Source organism: Artemia franciscana, chromosome 18 (genome assembly GCF_032884065.1).
Source record: "Artemia franciscana chromosome 18, ASM3288406v1, whole genome shotgun sequence".
Lineage (NCBI taxonomy): Eukaryota > Metazoa > Arthropoda > Branchiopoda > Anostraca > Artemiidae > Artemia > Artemia franciscana.
The window spans coordinates 13,793,030-13,815,776 of NC_088880.1; the positions used below are offsets into that span (position 1 = coordinate 13,793,030).

The 22,747-nt window shown below is 35.9% G+C and overlaps 1 long non-coding RNA gene across 1 annotated transcript in view; it reads right to left on the reverse strand.

The window, feature by feature from the left end:
- Positions 1 to 21,551, reverse strand: part of LOC136038641 (uncharacterized) — a 38,180-nt gene extending 16,629 nt beyond the window's left edge. Inside the window, exon 1 of the long non-coding RNA XR_010620261.1 lies at positions 21,354 to 21,551. This is a non-coding gene — a long non-coding RNA (uncharacterized LOC136038641). The remainder of the gene's footprint in view (positions 1 to 21,353) is intronic.
- Between the last annotated feature and the right edge of the window lie 1,196 nt (positions 21,552 to 22,747).

The following is a 22,747-nucleotide window of genomic DNA, read 5'->3' on the forward strand; positions in this document are numbered from 1 at the left end:
GAATCAAAACTGAAGATAGACAAAAACAAACTTGGGTTTTATGTAAGTTTAACTAAGAAAAATGCTTGTATAATAAATTACGGTAACTCAGTTCAGTTGATGGTGGTTTAGACGAAAATACTGAAGTAAAGGGTCCATACCATTGTTCTAACGGGGTTTTGGTCCCGTAAATCAGCTGATGATTGCGTTAATATTTAAACGTCATTATAAAGGAGCTTTATATTATTTCTAATATTGGTTGATATATCTTTTACTATCTCTTCCATGTTGCCACTAACTTTATATATTTCTGTTTTTGTTCATTTTACTTTTTGGAATAGGGGGCCATTCTTCGGTTCGTCACATTGATCCCAAATATGATACCTAGCCGATGTTTCTGTTTTGCTTCAACCAACCCTGGTGTAAAACACCATCCCTTTTTTGTATATTTCTACGCACTCAAATAACAGGAACCGCAACGGAAGCCGCAACTTTTATATCATGAACTCTTTCGGCATAAAACGAATTTAATTATAATGAATCAAATTTTTGAGACTGTGACAGGAGGTGAAAAGGAATTCTAAGTCTACTGAGAATATCACTTAATACGCACTGATTTAACTTTACATTTTACGTTTAACGTTTGCGTTTACGTCTAAGTTTAATTCCTATACCAAAGCTGTTTCTGAAACCACTTCGAACTACAACGCACATGGCAAAAAAACAAAATAAAATAACAGATACTTCAAGGTGAAAATAATCATTATTCAAAAATTTTCTTCAAAGTTTCTTTAGCAAGAGACTTTTTGAATGATTCAAGATATGAAATTATGAAGTCCGAATTTGCCACACTAGCTGAATTATGAACATAAGCATAATTTCTGCTATTCGTTGCCCCAGTTAGATCTTTTGGAAGTGATGATAATAAGATACGAGACCACGGTAGACAAGGAATAATAAGGTCAGTGTTAAAATCGCCACAAAACAAAATGGCTTTACCAGATGTTCGTGTTTTATGAGAAATTTTTTAGACATTTGCACATCATTTGGTGAACGTTCATGAGACTCGTATGGCATTGTACTAACGATCGCATGTCCTTGATCAACAGCAAAAAAGCATCATTGGTTTAAGGTGAATAACACTTAATTAATTAATTTTCTTATTTACTCCAATAATAATGCCGCCAGAGGGACGACCTACTGTAATTTTCGAAGGACAAATGAACAACTCGTGTTCACAATAAACTTCCAACTGATCAAAATGTTCGTGGCAATGAACTTAGAGTAAGGAGCGACTCGGGTCAATAGTAACCGAAACTCTAAAAAAAAGGAATTTTAACATCAGTTAATACAGCAACCGAATTGCTTATTATACTGGTTCCAAATGAAAATGAGAAAATTTGCTGATCTTTGAAATTAAGGGAAACACCTCTATATTTCGGAAAATCTTAATAAAAATTACGCCATCGTATTCACCGCACTAGAGAACTCTACAATAGAAGTTACAAGCTTTTATATACAATAATATGGAATTTTGTTATTTGCCAGAAGACAAATCACGTTTTTTTTCATAGAAGATCATATTGAAATAACAGTCCTAGAAGATCGGGAGAAGGTGTCACCAATTGGAAACTAAAATTTCTAGTGCCCTTTTTAAGTGACCGAAAAGATTGAAGGGCAACCGGCCCCCTCCCTTGACAATTTTCTCCAAAGCTATCTGATGAAAATATGAGGTATCTATTTTGTTCAGTTTAAATGAAAGGCTTAATAACTATGTCCTTAGGTGTACAATGATCTCCTCACATTCTGTGGGAAGAGGCCTGTAAGTTATGAAATTTGCCCATTGTTTACGTATAGTGTTTGTTATTGGGAAGTATATAGACAATTTTCCGGGGGGGGGGAGGAAGGTTGTACCTGGTATGGAGTTTTATAGGATGAATCTTCTTTGGGGATGGAATTTCTTATTATTTTTTTTTTTTTGGGGGGGGGGGTGAATTTTCCAGGTTAAATGTTACAAGGGAGATTTAACAGAATTATTATACGAAACTCTTTTTAATTGTCTTATATTCTCTTTGACAAATTTCACATGTGGAAATGCTCCGGAGGAATTACTCGGGGCTAGTTTTGATTTCCGGGGAATAATTTCCACGGAAGGGAGTCTTCATGGCATGATCGAGAAACCGATTAGAAATTAAAGTCTTTTAATCTCTAGAGATTAAATGCTAAGAATACTAAGCCAAATTCTTGAGACTGAATCGTTCACAATAATTTTTACGGAGTGGGTGATTCTCAGTGAGGATGGAATTATCTTGGGGGAATTTTACAGGGGAAGGGGTGCACTTTACGTTGGATGAAATTTTCACTGAAGATTTTTCCGTGAGGGAGGGGGTACATTCCATGGAGGTGGAGCCACATTTACTGGCATTGTTTGGAAAGCGATCAGAAATTAAAAAAAAATTAACTGAAGTAAGGAGCAACATTAAAACTCAAAACCAACATAAATTATTCAATACTTGAAGGGTTGCTCCCTCTTCAATACATTGCTCTCTGGGCTAAAGTTTGACTGTTTGTCCCATTTTTTTAAAAAGCGGCTACTGAGACACGGGGGTCGTTTTATTAGAATAGGAAGTTTTTTAAAAGTGCGAACAGCTTAAGTGTCAAGAGAAAGGTATTGAAGAAGGGGCAACCCTTAATATACAGAATAAATCTGCCGAAATTAATATGCAAACTTTGCTTTAATTTTTCATGTATGGTGAGATAAATTCAGATCCATATTACTTGAAAAACACTCAAAAACTTGGTAAAAAAATGCTATTTTTTTTTAAACTGAAAGTTAGGAGTGATAATAAAAATTAAAACAAACAGAAATCATACCGTATGTAAAAGGGGCTGTCTCCTACTTAACACTTCGCTCTTTTCACTAAAGTTTGACTCTTTGTCTCAACTTTACTTTTTAAAACAATACAAATTTTAGCGTGAAGAGCGAGCCGTTGAGGAGCAGCCAGTCCCTCTGATATACAGAAAAATTTCTGTTCGTTTTAAGTCTTAATGTCGCTCCTTACTTTCAGTTAAAAAATACTTGTCCCTTAACCCTACTACACACATAATTTTGGATTACTTGAATATTTCGGATAGAATTATTAACTTATTATTAAGCTTAGCAACGACATCTTAATCTGCCTTGTTAACAATTTATCTCAGTAGAAAGTTCAAAACTGGACAAATATACGCCAGGTCCATTTTACACGGCACGAAAGCTTACATCCCCATAATCATAACGATATTCAAAATGATTCAAAATTGATGGTGAATTGTAGTGTAACTACGCTTGGACGATTATTTGAATTTATTTTGTGCTCGTTTTTGGTTTAATGGAGCTCTTTACTTTTCTTTGAAAATCTTGTTTTGTTAAGATGGTTTTTAAATTAATTTCAATAAGAGCTCTTTTGTTAGAAATGAGTTACTTTTCATAAATTTAAATCCTTGTCAGGAAAGTGCGAGGTTTGATATAAACATTTTTGGTGAGAAAAATAATAATAAGTAAACACCACTGACTGTAAGATAAAATTTTTTACATTTTAATAATTTCGAACTTACAAATTGCACATAAGGGTTCTTGGGTAGGGGCTACCACTTGCCAAGGGCTAGAATGTCTGAAGAAACTCCTTTTATAACTGAAACAGTCCCAGGTTAAAGTACCATAAACTCCTCAGTCTATTCATATCCTATAACCTCAATTTTTAAAGATTTTTCAAATGGTAGTTTTAAGACTACGAAGTTTTTAGGGCCAAACCGCAGTTTCATCGGTGTTTCTGGGTTGAATCGCAAAAATGAAGAAGCATAACCTATAGGCTAACTTAGGCAGGGCACTCCTCGATAAAAATTTGAACATTTCCAATCTGTTGATTAACAGACTGGTACACCTTCAAAGGAAACCTTTACCTTCTTAACACTTTCATGTTATATACTTTTAGCTTAACTTTTCGCTGATTTTTACCCATACTTTTTTTTCTTCAATTCGACATCCGTCATTACCGAAAACTGCGTAACTCCATATTGAATTTTTTTTTCATTAAATTTGAATTCCTGGTTTTGTAATTTTTGCAATAAGTAATTTTCCACATACTTTTTCGCTACTTCCTACTCAGCTAGTTCAACCAATAGAATTTTGTTTTTTTCAGCTGATGGTACTTTAAGTTAATGTTCTCTTTTGCATTTGTCAACTCATTAATTTAGCAAAAAGGTTTTTGTTCCTCAAACAGAGAGCATCTTGGAAGTAGACTAAACTACACGTGGATTGCTATATATTTTTCACTTAATGAATACTTTATATGCCGTCCCAAAAAAATAAGTGCTAGGAGAAGCGTTTTCTTCCACGTCCAGGCTGACAGGGGAGTTAATGAGAAAGTTCCTTACTTTATGGATTCATTACGTTAGATATATTTCATCATGCTCAGTTGAGAAGGCATAACAGTCCTAGGCCTGTCATTCTACTCTTTTTGGATTTAGTTTACAAAAACAAGGAATTTTTCCCCCCGATTAATGTACAAACGTCTAAGTTTTTTGTCTTATCATTGCTTTTTTTCGTTCCTTACAATCCCATTTCATTTACTCTATTCTTTTTAAGCCAGACTGTAAATCAGATTCTTTTCTATAGAATAAAGTCTTATTAGCTAGAGTTATTAAGTTGGCTAAAGTGGTTCAAGTTAAAATAAACCATTATTTACCACACCCCTCAACCACCTTAGGAAAATTTGTCAGTGAGCTATGTAGGTTCCAACTTTATTGGCTGCAGTCCCACGCAGTTGAATTATTCTCCCCAAGTCGGCCACGGTAATTCAAAACTAACATTTAACATAACATATAATGCTTTGTTGAACATTTCTACTGGAATTTTTTTGGGAGGGAGGAAGAGCGGGTGCTCGCTAAAAGCAATAAATATTGCCTTTACGAGCTTGATTATATTAGGCGCATGACAGTTTTTTAAACAGTTTTTTCGAAAGTTCCAAACTCAGAGTATTTTTGAATTTGGAAATGATATATGAAATATCGGGGAAAGCCAAAAGTTCCGATTTATCTTGACAAATAAAATAAGACGCAAAAAAAAACAATTGGATTAATCATTTTGTGTAATAGGATGGCCACAAACCTCAGTTTGTCTAAATGTCTAGTCAGCTGAGCTACCACATCTGAGGTATAGTCTGCCTCAGTGTGAGGCATAAACAAGATCTTGGTTGTAGCGGTAGCTCCAGCTTAGTAAGCTACAACGAAGCAACAATATAGCCCAAATTCAATGTAAATGTCCAAGAAATTCTGCTTTTATAGGATATCATTTTCTAATAGCTACAACCTTAAAAGGGCGCACGAAGATTCTACGGAAAGTGATTAGTCCGACGCTTCCTCCAACGCTGAGTTTTAGATTGTTTCGAGTATCAATTTCTGCTGTTTCATGGGGGTGGGGAGATCTACACAGGGGCAAGGGCAATAAATTATCACCTTCCACTTTTTTCCCCTAACGAGACCCATCAGCCAGCGAAAAATCTCACATTGAAGTGAGATTTTTTTTACGGATCTTAGTCCAGTTTTGATTGAATTGCTGCATTTTTGCCTACCCGTAGAAGATTATCTAACAATCTTCGTAATATAGTGGGTATAACAGGTAGGGAAAAATGACAGCTGGTTGTTATATTTGATTTGATCCTTCAATATGTTGAATGATGACACAACTGACTATCATTATTACCATTTTAGCATTAAGGATAAGTAATATATTATCTCATCTAGATTTCAAATTGATAATCTAGATATCAGATGCATGTTCTTTAGCATGAGTAGGACCGCCAATCCCTGTGCCTTTTCAAGACAAGAACACAATTTGTGCTTTACTGAAAAAATGACATTTAAAACTTTTTTTTAGCTTTAATAAATAAAAAATTATTAGACTTTAATAAATAAATATAAAAATATGTATATTAAACTGACAATAAGTTGAATCAGTTGTCTGAATGAACTTATTAACACCTCTTTTGCGCCGGACTTAATTGATACCTGAGCTACGGTGGATTCACTGTTTTGATTTAAATTTAGCTGGATAAAGATAAATATAGTGGTGAAATTTAGCTGTTTATAGCTGTTTGCCTGTTAGTAGCTGTGTTCGAGATCCTGCTGGAGATATAGCTGTTACTCGGGGCTTATTTAACGGGGTGGATTGTAGCACGTTGCCTCACGTGGGTGAATAAGGGAGCCAATTAAGGTAGGCGTATCTGTTATATTTATTGAATCTAAAGATGGTTCGATAGAAGCATAAGCAGAATGAGCAGTTTTTGGATACGTCAAGATAGTCTTGTGTGTCTTCGGATGGTATTACCTTGAAGTCTTTGGCTGATAGCCTGTCCGAAGTCTTAGCAATAGTTAGAAATAAGGCTAAAACCCTTGCTGAACTTGCTACGAGTATGAAGGGAATGGAGGATCGGATTTCTAAGCTGGAAACTGTGACTTAGGACTCTGTTAGAGAAGTTGCCATCTTAAAGCCACAGATTGATAGAGTGCAATCAGTTACAGATGATTTAAAGCTTCAAATGTACGTTTTGAGTGATGAATGTGTGAATGTAAAGGCGCAATTGGGCACTATGAGGCAAGCGCTTATGAAAGTTAAAAGTAAGGAGACCGATAAGAATATACTAATTTGGGATGTTTCGGCTAAGGATAGTAATGACGCAAAAACCATGTTGGTTTTTTGCGTCAAGTCCTTGCGTTTCGTAAGGACTTGAAATGAACGTGAATCCTGGATGCTTAGTGACGGAAGTTAACTCGGTAAAATAGTTTTGAAAGTTGAGGTAAAAACTAAGGAACTTAGGCGAGAGATCTTAATGAATGTGCAGGAACTTCGTGATAAAAACTAACTGATGATGTTCCGCTGGATGTTCCGCAAGAAACCCATAAAAAGTTGTTTGTATTCCGAAATAAATTGCGCACAAGTAAAATACAAGGCCTTGAAGCATGGGCCACGAATTTTTCCCCACCCTATTTATGTGTTAAACGTAACCAACATGCAGCACTGGATTAATTCTCCCTTGATGAGATGCCGAAGTTACGCTGCTGAAATTAGGACGCAGCTACGGTGGAGCTGGGGGTGATATGGAAACTGAGCAATAAAAACTGTTTTTTGGAGGAGTGAAATGAGGGTAAAAAGTTATGTATTTTTGTGAAACTTGTCAAATTTATTTGTAATTGATTAGTGATGTGATGTAGGTCTGGAGCAACCATTTTGAATGGGCTGTGGTCTAATAATGGTGTTATCCGCGGTTCTTGGGAATCTGGATAAAATGAATAGTTGTGTGATTATATAAGTTTTTTTTTCGTTTTGGAGATTGTATTGCTTAGGAGTGCACTCGGGTTGCCAAGATGGCCATGGTTACAAATATTAGGGAAAAATTGAACTAATTGGGAGAAACCCTGTTAATTTTTACGACAGAAGGGTTTGATTATAAGAGTAATAAGGAGAGAAATGAGTCATCAAAGTATGTGTTTGCTAATGAGTCAATGTGTGGTCAAGGTATTCAATATAATAGTGAGTTGATTTTGTTTCATCAGTATTGTATGGGGCTAAACAACTCGCATTCATATTTGTCTGAGGTAGTTCAAAATGGTCGGGATATTCAAATTTTAGGATTCACTGAGAGCACTGAAGCACAGCTGGATAATAATTTTTCAGGTTTTAATTTTTTCAGAGGGAGGCATGGTGGATTGGGTGCTTATGTGATGTCGGACCTAGATTTAAAGGTAAGGGAGAATTTGTCTGTTTGTTGTGAAATGGTGTTTGAGAGCATTGTAACTCAGCTTTTAGGGACACTAAGCAATGATATGGAAAAAATGAAGAAATGGCTAAGACTAAATAAGCTGAAAGTGTTAAGGATAAATGAATATGGTGTTTGAGAGCATGGTAACTCAGCTTTTAGGGACACTAAGCAATGATATGGAAAAAATGAAGAAATGGCTAAGACTAAATAAGCTGAAAGTGTTAAGGATAAATGAATATGGTGTTTGAGAGCATGGTAACTCAGCTTTTAGGGACACTAAGCAATGATATGGAAAAATTGAAGAAATGGCTAAGACTAAGTAAGCTGAAAGTGTTAAGGATAAATGAATATGGTGTTTGAGAGCATGGTAACTCAGCTTTTAGGGTCACTAAGCAATGATATGGAAAAAAAAATGAAGAAATGGCTAAGACTAAATAAGCTGAAGGTGTTAAGAATAAATGAATATGGTGTTTGAGAGCATGGTAACTCAGCTTTTGGGGATACTGAGTAGTGATATGAAGAAAATGGAGAAATGGCTAAGGCTAAATAAGCTGAAAGTTTTAAGGATAAATGAATATGGTGTTTGAGAGCATGGTAACTCAGCTTTTAGGGTCACTAAGCAATGATATGGAAAAAAAAATGAAGAAATGGCTAAGACTAAATAAGCTGAAAGTGTTAAGAATAAATGAATATGGTGTTTGAGAGCATGGTAACTCATCTTTTGGGGATACTGAGCAGTGATATGAAGAAAGTGGAGAAACGGCTGAGGCTAAATAAGCTGAAAGTAAATAATAGCAAATCGGCTTTCGTTGTCTTGGGCAGATCACCCTCATATTACCCCTGGTTGTAAGGGTTTACAGTAGGAGACTCGACGATAAGACGTCAGAAGTTAGTGAAATACATAGGTGTAATAATTGATGAAACACTAGTTTTTTCAGAGCATGTACAGTTTATATCGTCGAAAGTAGCAAGTAATACAGGCATGGAAGCTGTAGCGTCAGTTTCTGGAGAATGTTTTGCGTCTTTTATATTTTTCATTATTCCATCTTTATTTACTATACTGTTGTTCGGTTTGGTCTGGAACATTTCATATTCACCTGAAATCTTTGCGTTTTCTCCAGAGCTCAGTTGTGCATGCTATTTATGGACTTGATAGACTTGCCTCATTTATAAATATTTGTCCGCAAATCCATATTTTACCATTTTCAGGGCTGTGCTTATTTTATAAGCTTCAACTAATGTGTGATATTATTAATAACATTGCTCCAATGTGTCTTCGTCATATGTTTGAGACCGCTGCTAATGTCCATTGGCATCTAGCGAGACTGGATGGTCTGCATAGAAGGCCGATTAGAGTGTCTGCAAGGTCAGCTTGCTCTGCTCGTCATGTTCTTCCAGTGCTGTTGTCTCAGACGCCTTCTTCTATTAGGGATATTATTGAAAGGTCTTGTTTCCGTGAGCACTTTAGAGACCATTGTCTGCAGGCTTATGGATTGTAATTTTTTCTTTCTTCTCAAGTATTTCTATATGTTTAACATATATAATAAATTTTTTGTTTTGTTTTGAAATGGGAACCCAAATACACTAATTTAAGTGGATGTAATTTTTTGAGTGGTAGTGAAAGCCAGGTTAATGAGCTTTATACTTTTTTGTGGATTTTTTTTTGTGCATAAATTATGTCTCCATTGAAAAAAAGTAAATTCATTTGTATTTTATTTTCACTAAAGTTTAAATTATGTTCTGGTCTTGAAGAAGGCATGGTTGTCAGCCCTAATTATCTTCATTTCTACTCGTTTTGAGTTTGACTCGGTTAATTATTGTATTTTCTGTTAGTTTTGGGTTTCATTAATTTATTGATCGCGATACTTGTACTTTTACGCTTGGTAGATTATTCGATTTTATTTTTGCTCAGTTTTGGTTTAGTGGAGCTCTTTACTCTTCTATGAAAAGCTTGTTTTGTGGAAAAAAGTTTTAAATTAATATTTGAGAAAAGGATGAAAGAAAGCGTTGACAAATAAATATATAATGATAATGGAACGGAGTGAATCCGTTGAGTACTTTTTGACACTATTTTTAAACCTCAAATTCATTTATTCTAAAAAAACACAAGAATCCTTTTGGATTTATCCTTTTTTAAGAGCTTGAAAGTCTATTAGTTTCTTTGGGATGCAAAGGCTGGAACTTGTCGCTCTGGTTATAGAAAATAGAGGGATTTTTCATTTAAGAGAAAAAGCTATATATCAATCACCAGATCACTCCTATCCCATGATTATCCCAGAACGGCTTTTTATATGAAAGTTTAAAGTCAGTGAGCAACCTAATACCGGTGAATCACAGGCAAACGGCTTGTCTGGAAAATTGGAAAATCTCTTTTGGAATACATTTCATTTCCCTTGGAATGGTAGTGCAGGACACAGTCCCCATGGTATCACTAAAAGTTCAACTCAGAATGTAGTTATTAGTTTTCGTAACTTCCTAATTTTATTGCAAGTTTTGATTTCCTGGACTCTTTCTTCATAACAGCATCTTATTAAAACTAATTTAAAGTTTTACAATATTGTTCAGCTAGAATTCTTATAAGGAACTTAATTAGCTTGAATAGAAATGTCTTTTGACTTCTTTTGCTCAGAGTTCTTTTCACTCATTAACTTTTTTTTCTTGTCTCTAGGTCAATATATTTGAATAACAATAATCTAAACATGAAATCACACTTGCAATGTGCAATATATATATATATATATATATATATATATATATATATATATATATATATATATATATATATATATATATATATATATATATATATATATATATATATATACTAGCTGTTGGGGTGGTGCTTGGCGCCACCCCAACACCTAGTTGGTGGGGGTGCTTCGCGCCCCCCCCCCAAGCCCCCCGCGCGCGTAAGTCGTTACGCGCCATATTAGTTACGCGCAATTGTAGTTGTGTCCCTGTGTCCCACCTGTGATATATATATATATATATATATATATATATATATATATATATATATATATATATATATATATATATATATATATATATATATATATATATATATATAACTACGTAAAACTTGCGAATATACAACATTCTTGGCTGTCCCATTGTCTGTGCATATAAATAGATTGTCAGGTTTACCGACTCTTGAACATGCAACATATAATTGTCCATGGGAAAAACAATCTGTATTCAGATATATACCTCATTATTCTAATGATTGCCCTTGAGCTTTGTTGATGGTGACATTCTTGGCTGTCCCATTGTCTGTGCATATAAATAGATTGTCAGGTTTACCGACTCTTGAACATGGAACATATAATTGTCCATGGGAAAACAATCTGTATTCAGATATATACCTCATTATTCTAATGATTGCCCTTGAGCTTTGTTGATGGTGATTGCTAATCGAACATTCCCTGTGTCCCGGTCGTCATTTATCTATCCCCCTTTGCCCCCGGCGTCCCTGTTGTTGTTGTTTCCCTGTGTCCCGGTCGTCATTTGTGTCCCGGTGTCCCAGTCTGTAATTTCTCTTTGAGTGTCGCGGTCGTCATTTATATTCCCTGTGTCCCGGTGTCCCGGTCGTCATTTGTGTTCCAGTGTCCCAGTCTCTAATTTCTCTTTGAGTGTCCTGGTCGTCATTTATATTCGCTGTGTCCCGGTCGTCATTTTTGTCCTGGTGTCCCGGTCTGTAATTTCTATTCGAATAATCCCTGTATCCCGGTCGTCATTTATATATTCCACCCGTGCCCCGGCGTCCCCGTTGTAGTTGTGTCCCTGTGTCCCGGTCGTCATTTATATTCCCTGTGTCCCGGTCGTCATTTGTGTCCCGGTGTCCCAGTTTGTAATTTCTCTTTGAGTGTCCCGGTCGTCATTTATATTCCCTGTGTCCCGGTGTCCCGGTCTTCATTTGTGTCCTGGTGTCCCGGTCTGTAATTTCTATTCGAATAATCCCTGTGTCCCGGTCGTCATTTATATATTCCACCCGTGCCCCGGCGTCCCCGTTGTAGTTGTGTCCCTGTGTCCCGGTCGTCATTTATATTCCGTGTCCCGGTCGTCATTTTTGTCCTGGTGTCCCGGTCTGTAATTTCTATTCGAATAATCCCTGTATCCCGGTCGTCATTTATATATTCCACCCGTGCCCCGGCGTCCCCGTTGTAGTTGTGTCCCTGTGTCCCGGTCGTCATTTATATTCCCTGTGTCCCGGTCGTCATTTGTGTCCCGGTGTCCCAGTTTGTAATTTCTCTTTGAGTGTCCCGGTCGTCATTTATATTCCCTGTGTCCCGGTGTCCCGGTCTTCATTTGTGTCCTGGTGTCCCGGTCTGTAATTTCTATTCGAATAATCCCTGTGTCCCGGTCGTCATTTATATATTCCACCCGTGCCCCGGCGTCCCCGTTGTAGTTGTGTCCCTGTGTCCCGGTCGTCATTTATATTCCGTGTCCCGGTCGTCATTTGTGTCCCGGTGTCCCAGTTTGTAATTTCTCTTTGAGTGTCCTGGTCGTCATTTATATTCCCTGTGTCCCGGTGTCCCGGTCTTCATTTGTGTCCTGGTGTCCCGGTCTGTAATTTCTATTCGAACAATCCCTGTGTCCCGGTCGTCATTTATGTATCCCGCCTATGCCCCCGGCGTCCCCGTTGTAGTTGTCTCCCTGTGTCCCGGTCGTCATTTATATTCCCTGTGTCCCGGTCTTGATTTGTGTCCGGGTATCCCAGTCTGTAATTTCTCTTTGAGGTTCCCGGTCGTCACTTATACTCCCTGTGTCCCGGTCGTCATTTGTGTCCCGGTGTCCCGGTATGTAATTTCATCAGTTGACAAACATGACGTCAGTCGACAAACAATTTCATGACGCATAAAGCTCAATCCTTATAATGACATCAGTCGACAAACATGACGTCAGTCGACACACAAACATGACGTCACTCGACACACACACACAAAGACAACTTATCTATCTATATGTATAAAAATAAGTTGTCTGTGTGTGGATCTGTGGATCTGTGGATCAGGTGACGATCCACAAAAAAGGTAAAAAACTAAAAACTAAAAAAAAAAACTGAAAAAACTAAAAAAAGGCAAAAACTACAAAAAAAACTAAAAACTAATAAAAAAAATAAAAAAGCTAAAAAACTAAAAAAACTAAAAAAAACTAAAAAACTAAAAAAACTAAAAACTAAAAAAAAAACTTAAAAAAAGGAAAAAACTGAAAAATAGAAGAGAAAAAGAAAACTAATAAAATTAAGAATAAAATAAAAAAAAATAAAAAAGATAAAAACTAAAAAAAAAGTAAAAAGAAAAAACGAAAAAACTAAAAAAGCTAAAAAAAAGGTGAAAACCAATAAAAAACTAAAAAGAAAAAAAGGAAAAAAAAACTAAAAAAAACTAAAAACTAAAAAAAACTTAAAAAAAAGGAAAAAACTGAAAAATAGAAGAGAAAAAGAAACCTAATAAAATTAAGAATAAAAATAAAAAAAAATAAAAAAGATAAAAACTAAAAAAAAAGTAAAAAGAAAAAACGAAAAAAACTAAAAAAGCTAAAAAAAAGGTAAAAACCAATAAATAACTAAAAAGAAATAAAGGAAAAAAACTAAAAAAAATTTTCATCTAAAAAACCAAAAAAAACTAAAAAAGATAAAAACTAAAAGAACTAAAAAAGGAAAAAAACTGAAAAATAAAGGAGAAAAAGAAAACTAAAAAAATATAAATAAAAATAAAAAAACTAAAAAGATAAAAACTTCAAAAAAATCTAAAAAGAAAAAAGAAAAAAACTAAAAAACCTAAAAAAAGCTCAAAACCAATAAAAAAAAAAACTAAAAGGGGAACACTGGGACACAAATGACGACCGGAATACTGGGAATATAAATGACGACCGGGACACAGGGAATGTTCAATTAGCAATCACCATCAACAAATCTCAAGGGCAATCATTAGAATCATGAGGTATAGATCTGAATATGGATTGTTTTTCCCATGGACAATTATATGTTGCATGTTCAAGAGTCGGTAAACCTGACAATCTAAATAAATGACGACACTCAAAGAGAAAGCGACCGGGACAAAAGGAATGTTCGATTAGCAATCAACAAAGCACCGGGACACAGGGAGTATAAATGACGACGACCGGGACACAGGGACATAACTACAAAGGGGACGCCGGGGTGCACAGGGGGATATATAAATGACGATGGCGACTCAGGGAATGGTCGATTAGCAATCACCATCAACAAAGCTCAAGGGCAATCATTAGAATCATGAGGTATAGATCTGAATACGGATTGTTTTCCCATGGACCATTATATGTTCCATGTTCAAGAGTCGGTAAACCTGACAATCTATTTATATGCACAGACAATGGGACAGCAAAGAATGTTGTATCGGCTGACGTCATGAAATTAGTTGTCGTCATTTTTGTTATGACGATGCTTAGTATATTATAAAACGCATTAATTTGGTTAATAATATACCATTTAAAACACCAAAATGAACATGCTGGAGTAGTCACTCGGTGAGAGAGGGTGTCAGAACGGAGAATGAAGGTCCCAGGTTCAAATCCTGGTTAGGCTAAAAAAGGTAAAAAACTAAAAACTAAAAAAAAACTGAAAAAACTAAAAAAAAGCAAAAACTACAAAAAAAACTAAAAACTAATGAAAAAAATAAAAAAGCTAAAAAACTAAAAAAACTAAAAAAACTAAAAACTAAAAAAAAATTAAAAAAAAACTAAAAGAAAGGAAAAAACTGAAAAATAGAAGAAAAAAAGAAAAAATGACGACCGGGACACTCAAAGAGAAATCACAGACTGGGACACCGGGACACAAATGACGACCGGGACATAGGGACACAACTACAATGGCGCGTAACTAATATGGCGCGTAACGACTTACGCACGCGGGGGGGCTTGGGGGGGGGGCGAAGCGCCCCCCCAACTAGGTGTTGGGGTGGCGCGAAGCGCCACTCCAACAGCTAGTCTATCTATATATATAAAAATAAGTTGTCTGTCTGTCTGTGGATCAGGTGACGTCATGTTTCTGTGTCGGCTGACGTCATGTTTGTCGACTGACGTCATTATAAGGATTGAGCTGTATGCGTCATGAAGTTGTTTGTCGACTGACGTCATGTTTGTTAACTGATAAAATTACATACCAGGACACCGGGACACAAATGAAAACCGGGACACAGGGAATATAAATGACGACCGGGAACCTCAAAGAGAAATTACAGACTGGGACACCCGGACACAAATCACGACCGGGACACAGGGAATATAAATGACGACCGGGACATAGGGACACAACTACAACGGGGACGTCGGGGGCACAGGCAGGATATATAAATGACGACCGGGACACAGGGATTATTCGAATAGAAATTACAGACCGGGACACAAATGACGACCGCGACACCGGGACACAGGGAATATAAATGACGACCGGGACACTCAATGAGAAATTACAAACTGGGATACCGGGACACAAATGATGCATGTTCAAGAGTCAGTAAACCTGACAATCTATTTATATCCACAGACAATGGGATAGCGAAGAATGTTGTATATTCGCATGTTTTACGTAGTTAAAAACATATATATATATCTATCTCTATTCACAGGTGGGACACAGGGACACAACTACAATGGCGCGTAACTAATATGGCGCGTAACGACTTACGCGCGCGGGGGGGCTTGGGGGGCGCGAAGCGCCCCACCAACTAGGTGTTAGCTGAGAAGGCCACCTCGTTGTCCCTTGGGATATATGCGGAGGTCAAGGAGAACTGGGGCGAAGTAATTTATCTAAAAATGGGATTGGCTCCGGAAGATTTGAAATGGGTAATGTATGTAAGGGGAAATTTTATGCCTCTTGGAGAACGTAGGAAATATTTAGGGAGAAATAGATTGAGGGATGGTCCTTACAGTTGCCCTATGTGTGGAGAGATGGATGAGTCTTTGCAATGTGTTTTAGGGGATTGTAGGGAGTTGAGGGATTTGCGCTTGGAAATATTTGGTAAGGAGGTTGTAGGGAGAGATTGGATTTCGGAAATTTTGAGAAGTAGGTGTTACTTAACTATAAAAAAATATTGGAAAGTTTGTCCGGATAGGTATGAGGTATCATGATGTTTTCTTAAATAATTAGTTTAATGTCTTTTCAGTCTATGTTTGTTGCTGTATTTTTTTCACTTGTTTTGTGTATGTCACCAGGTCCCAATTGGGCTTTTCGTGTGAATAAATCTATCTATCTATCAATCTGTCTATCTATCTATATATATATATATATATATTCATAAAATGTTTATGCAATATTTATATGGATTATACAAATATTAAAAATTTACTAGGATAGTGAGGTGGATTTTTTCCTTAGGGTCATGTATTTTTGTTGAACTCAAACATATTTTCATCTTTGACCCCTTAAAACGTGGTTCTTTTTATCTCAAACCATTCCATTGCCTTTTACCATCCAACCCCCCCGTTCATCTTAACAAGAAGGATTACAATAAAACTGTTTATAAATATATCGTGAAGCAAAGTTGAGCTTTTCCCCAAAATAAATGAGTAATAGTATCTAGGCAACTGTTGATGTCAGTAGAAAAACTTTACATGGAACAGCCATTAACTTTTATTACTAAAGTAAAAGAGAGTATAAATACTTCTTCCAAGAATTTATTTCAAACATAATTCTACCTGAAATTTTAACTAGATTTAGAAATAGAAACTTTACTACCGTAAAGCCCTAAAGAATCACTTCTATACATCTATCGACCAAATCCGACAAACTAATACGAATAGTGGCATAGTGCTACTAGGTGGTTTCAACGATCTCGACAGGCGCTTGATCAGTCAATCTCTTGATCTCAAATAGGTGGTAAGAGTACCTACTACAGAGAAATCAACTATCGATCTGATTTTCACAGATGTGGGAGAGTTTTACCATCCCCCTGAATCAGGGCCAATCCTAGGCAAGAGTACACATTTTTTGATATTGTGGGAACCTAAGGATACGAAGCCAACAGCCAAGAAAGAGACTATTATATGTCGGCCTTTCATAGCAGAAGGAAAAAGAGGGTTTTCTAGATGGTGTATATGCAAAAACTGAGCTCAGATGTATAGACTATCTGATGTCAATCAGATGATAGAACTTTTCAACTCTGAAATGACCAATACTTACCATTCTTTTTTTCCAGAAAAACTTGTAAAACGATCTTATGCTGACAAACCATGGGTCACACCCGAGACCAAGAAACTTATCAGAAAGCGCAACAGATTGCACAAGTCAGGAAACCGAGAGCACTGGAAGAAAATGAGGAATATCGCTGTGAACGAATGTAAGAAAGCAGAAAAGGCCTATGGTGAAAAGCTATCCAAAATAATTAACTCAAACTCCCATACGCTTCATAAAACAATCCGAGAATTAACAAGCCCTCAACGCTCCACGACTTTCCATATAACGACGGAAGAGGGAATACACATCACTGCAAATGATCTAAATGAGTGGTTCTCAGAAATTTGCAGATCTAACCCGAGAGCTGAAACAAAAAACTCCTTGCCTCGATGTTGCTGAAACTCCTGTAATACTACCTCCAGATGTCTTCAAGGTCCTAGAAAAAAATTCTACATGTAAATCAACCAGCCCAGTGGATCCTCCACCAACTCTGTTCAAAGAAAATACCATTTACTTATCCATTGCTTGTATCATTAATCATTCCCTGATCACAGGAACGTTTCCAGAACCACTGAAGGCGGCGGTCGTCCCAAAAGCCATTAACCCCAAAGAACTGGGTGATCTGCGACCAATTTCTCTAACTCCATTATTTTCAAAAGTTTGTGAAACTTTCTTAAACAAATGGCTACTTCAAGGACTCAGTGAAATAATAGACCCCCGACAATACAGCTTCCAACAAGGGTGTAGTACAAGCCACTACCTTGTAAAATTTTTTGAAATAATAATAGCCCACCTTGAAAATAATGAGGTATTTCTTGAACTTCTACAAGCAAATGTCAGGAAGGCTTTTGATACCTCTAGCCATGAGGAAATATTAAAATGCATGGAAGGTTTTCACCCTCTTTTAATCAAGATAGTTGAAAGTTTCCTATCTGAACGAAAACAGAAGACCAAATACAAAAACGAGCTGTCAAATACAACGACCCTAAAATGTGGTATACCTCAGGGAACTAAGCTAGGCCCTACCCTATTCTTGTTACTTTGCAACATGATGGCTACGTGGCACAAAGATCGCGTAAAGTTCGCAGACGACTTAACAATGATAGTACTACAGAAGCAAAACGAAATCCTAGACCTACTGGAAATGGTGACGAGACTGGAGCGAGATTTTTTAGCAAAAAAACTCACCACAAATAGAACGAATTCAGAAATAATGAGGATTTCATTTTTAAAGCATAGGGTACCAGATTTACCTGAAGTGGGTATACCAGTAGCTCAGAAAATGAGAATTCTGGGTGTCATTTTTAACGATAGATTTACATGGGACGACCATATAAATCATTTAATTTTCCAAATTATCCCTCTACTAAGGTCTTTGGCAAAATTACGCCGGTTTAATCTAAGCAAAGATGCAATGCTTACTTACTTCAGAACTCACATGAGACCAATTCTAGAATATGCCTGCCCTGTCTGGCACGCTGGTCTCACAAAAGATCAAACTAACAAACTTGAGGGAATACAAAAGCGTGCATTTGGGGGATGTACTGTTACCTTATGAAGAATATCTTGTTCTGTCAGGTCTAACAACGCTTGAAACAAGGAGGTACGAACTTCTAATGGGCTTCGGACATGGCCTTCTCTGATCACTGAAGCATCGCGATATCCTACCACCGATTATTATACAAAACAAGCACGACCCCCGGCAACGCAACAAGCTACAGCCATACAACCCAGGAGCAACACAGCGATACAGAAAATCATTCGGACAATATTTCACCACTCATTTTAATTTATAGTTTTATATATTATGATTATTTATTTTGATATTCCGCAATAAATGATTTGTCATTGTCATTTAAGTATATTTAATGTCATTTTAAGACATGAAAAAAAAATGAAAAAAACTCATAACCCATCAGGTAAGTTTTTACCTATCATGGAAAATCATTTGACCTGAGTGAACGTTGCGAAAAAGGAACTTTAGTACATTTTCGTAATTCTGCCATTATCTAGGTTTACTTTTTTACTTGATAATAAAAATTTGAAGGTACCATATTTGTATAAACATTACTGTGGAACACACTAGGAAATGTAATCGACCCTTGTTTTTCGAGTTTTAAACGAGGATGGATTAATGAAAAAAAAATATCTACTCAAAGTAAAGAAGGAAGTAAAAACTTATAACGAACAACAGTTTTAAAGTTACTTAATAATTTTTCTTCAAAGTATTGGGGGCAACTGCCCACCTTCTCCCCCCCCTCAACGACGCCACTGACAATTACTGCTAGTGCTAGAGCTACTACAATAACTAAAGCTAATGTGACAAAGGTAGAACTTTCAAGGAATTTTAAGGGACATGTTGAGGTAAATCAAAACTCAATATGTCCATACAGGTTGTTAAAAGGGCGTATCAGCAATATACTAAGAGCAGGGTATGTTATGGCAGTGTCGGAAACATCAAAAGGCACCATTTGCACACTGCTACTACTGCTACCGCTATTACTAAGGCTAAGGACATAAATGTGAAACTTTCAGGGAACTTAAATAGAATTCTGACCCAAATCAAAACATACCATGCACATGCTGTTTTTCAAAAGTTATCTCAATAATATTTAAGAAACAGCTAAAGTTGAACCATAAATCATATCAATAAATAAATGAAACCCGAAACTAACAGATATTACAATAAATAACCATGTGGAACTTAAAACAAACATAAATTATAATAATGTTGAGTATGGCTAACGCCCTCTTAAAGAACAGAACCAAGCAATTTTCTGAAGATGAAATACATTTTAACATTTTTCCCTTTATAGCGTTAATAAATCCAGAATAAGCGCGACTCTAATGAATGAATATCGGCATACAATAAAGTGTCCATATTTACATTCATCCACATCCAAATTCACTTGTTCTTTTCGATAATCTTGGTTATAATACTAATTTTTTTTTGTTATGAGAAACAAAAACACCTAGATTCTAATAAAAAAAAATCAGTATAATGCAAAGTGAAAGGGAGGGTTAGCTCGACTCCTCTTTGTGGTATTTCATCCTTGTTTTCAGTTTGACTGTGTTGTTTATTATAATTTTTGTTTGTTTTAGGTTTCATTTATTTATTGATACTTCTCTAGGGTCTTTTACCCTTGAAATATTTTTTACTTTATTTTTGCTCGTCTTTGGTTTAATGTAGCCTTGGAAACCTTCTTTGGTTAATGTAACTTTAATGTAGCTTTTAAAAACTTTCATTTCTAGAACTTTTTTTGAATTACTTTATGGAATAAACTATTTATGGGGTAATTAATTGTTTTTGGTTGTCAAAAATGATGTCCCTGTTTATGACTTACATGAATTTGTTTGTATTGAATTTGAAAATATTCAAGCTGCCCTGCACCACATAATGTTGTTGAAATGTGTCAGGAATCTTCCAAGCATTCTTTTTTTTTAAGCAAGAAGGCTTATGAACATGGTAATGGGTACGAAATCCTGTAGAAATCTAAGCCTAGCCTATAGCTCTGAATCAAATACTATTCTATGACAAATATAAATGCTTCGTCAACTTGCCCTTTCCGCTTCCCTAAACCAACATGTTCTCTTCTCATATCTTACGAACAACCTTTTCCATTTCTAAGCGTATCATCATGCCAAGTACCTCAGTTTCAACTGAAATTACTTTTTTCTTCAAATCATAGCAAAGAACAACTTAGGCTAGATTGATTAAAATTTAGACCAAACAGATGTCAACTCTACTAAAGTCAACTCTACTGTTTAAGATGAAGTTTAATTATGGCTTACTAAAATCATTTTTGAGGGCAACAAGCATCATTATTGGCTAAATGTATCTTTCAAACACGCCCCCCCCCCCCAGAAAAAATTAACATTGCCCTTCTCCCTAAAGATAAAATTCTTATCCGCTTGAAGTCAAATTCCAGAATTCAAACCTTATTGTGCATTATATTTTTATATGGCATTTCCTGGATCTTTTCAGGATATTAGCTCGCTGTTTCCCCAAAGGAAGTATTTCTTTTTTCTCTTAAACAATTTCGAAGTTCTATTTTGGAGGAATTCATTTTTGTGGAAAACAAAGGGTAACAGATAAATGCTTGAAGCAAAAAGCTCATTAACTGTCTTGGAACTATGTCAGCAAGTGTAGTGAATGGAAATTGGACTCTGAATGGGTTTTCTAAATACAGATTATATTCTAAAAGGTGGAGCTATCAACTATTAATTTGTATTGCATTTTGCCAACGATAATAATTCTAAGTAAATAATTTGGAAAGTTAAAGGTCCTTGATGATTAAGTCGTAAAATTTAATGACTTTAGTTCAGGATAGATTGCCCATTGTAAGATTGAGCGCTCTCTTTCTTGTCCTCTAAGAAATATCTGCCTTGATAAGATTTTATAAAACGGTTTACTGTACTTTGATTGACTCAAAGACCTACTTCCCGATGCGCTGATTTGGTAAAACACAACATAGCTGACCCTTGACTCTTCGCTTCACATGTTCGCTTGGTTGACTGAAGTTGCATACTGGCAGATCTGTATATTAATCAACAACGAATTCACTGGCAAGGCGCATATGTCATGACTAAAACTACCCAATCTTGGGTTTAATACACGAGGTGAACTCAACAGATTAGACTGATTAACAACCAGAAATTGAATGGCTAAGATCATAGTTTTGAGCTACTCTCCAACATCTCTCCTTATTAGTATGCGTAGATGTGATATTGTAATACATGCCTTGAAGTTTCGGTTGGAGTTTCGTATTATAATACGAAACCTTTGAGTTTCGGTCAGCTACATATCTGAAAGTTTAGCATAATCTCTAAACTGTCTTATCCAGTATTTGATCTAACAATACATTGTTGTTTAAAAACTATTTGACCGCAAAATGATGAATTTCAATTTTTCAAAACATTGACGAAATGTAAAATAACTATAATAATCAAGACCACAAGAGAGACATAACAAAAACTGACTGAATATGCTGAGATGTCATGGATATATCAGCAATTCATATTTTAAGATTTCATTGAACTGTAATTTTTTTAATCTTTTAATGATATAGTTATAAGTATTCAGTTTAAATATAATTTGTTTTTAGTGAAGCCCAAATAACACTATGACTTTAGAAGGTTTGCGGTTCGAAGGGGGGCAAAAGCCAAACTGCTCTATGTAGTAATTTCTGCTCGCTTAATTTTGACTTGAGTATTTAGTTTAAGTTTTCCTTGTTTTAGGATTTAATTATTCATATATAACAGAGGTTTGATGTTGGTAATCACAATTGCAAGTACTTGCAGTCGCAGTAGTTAGCAGTCGCAATAGAAGTAGTTACAGTCGCAAATAGTTGCGGTTTCAAGTAGTCACAATCTCAAGCACAAGAAGTCATGTTACTAGTAGTCAGAGTCACAAGTAGTCACAGTTGCAAATAGTTGTAGTCGCAGTCGAAGTCATAATAGTGTTGGTCGCAGTAGCCTTGAAAGTATCAAGTTAATGCCCTTAGCTGTTCCAAAGATATTATAGATACAGCCTTTTGTAACTTAGTGGAATATAGTATCTTTTGATTTAGTTCGTCATTTCTTTTAATTTTTGCATTAATAACCATAGATTTTGGAGATCAGAATCAGACATTCCCCATTTTCCAATAATAAGTCCTAGGTGTAAATAATGAACAAATCACGATCCTTTCCTCGGTGTTATGGGAAGTCCTGTCAGCGGCGGAAGCATAATTATTGTACCTTTGATTTTTTTTGAACAGCATGGCTCTTATGTACAAATAATCAGGTACAATCATGTACATGAATTTTGTAC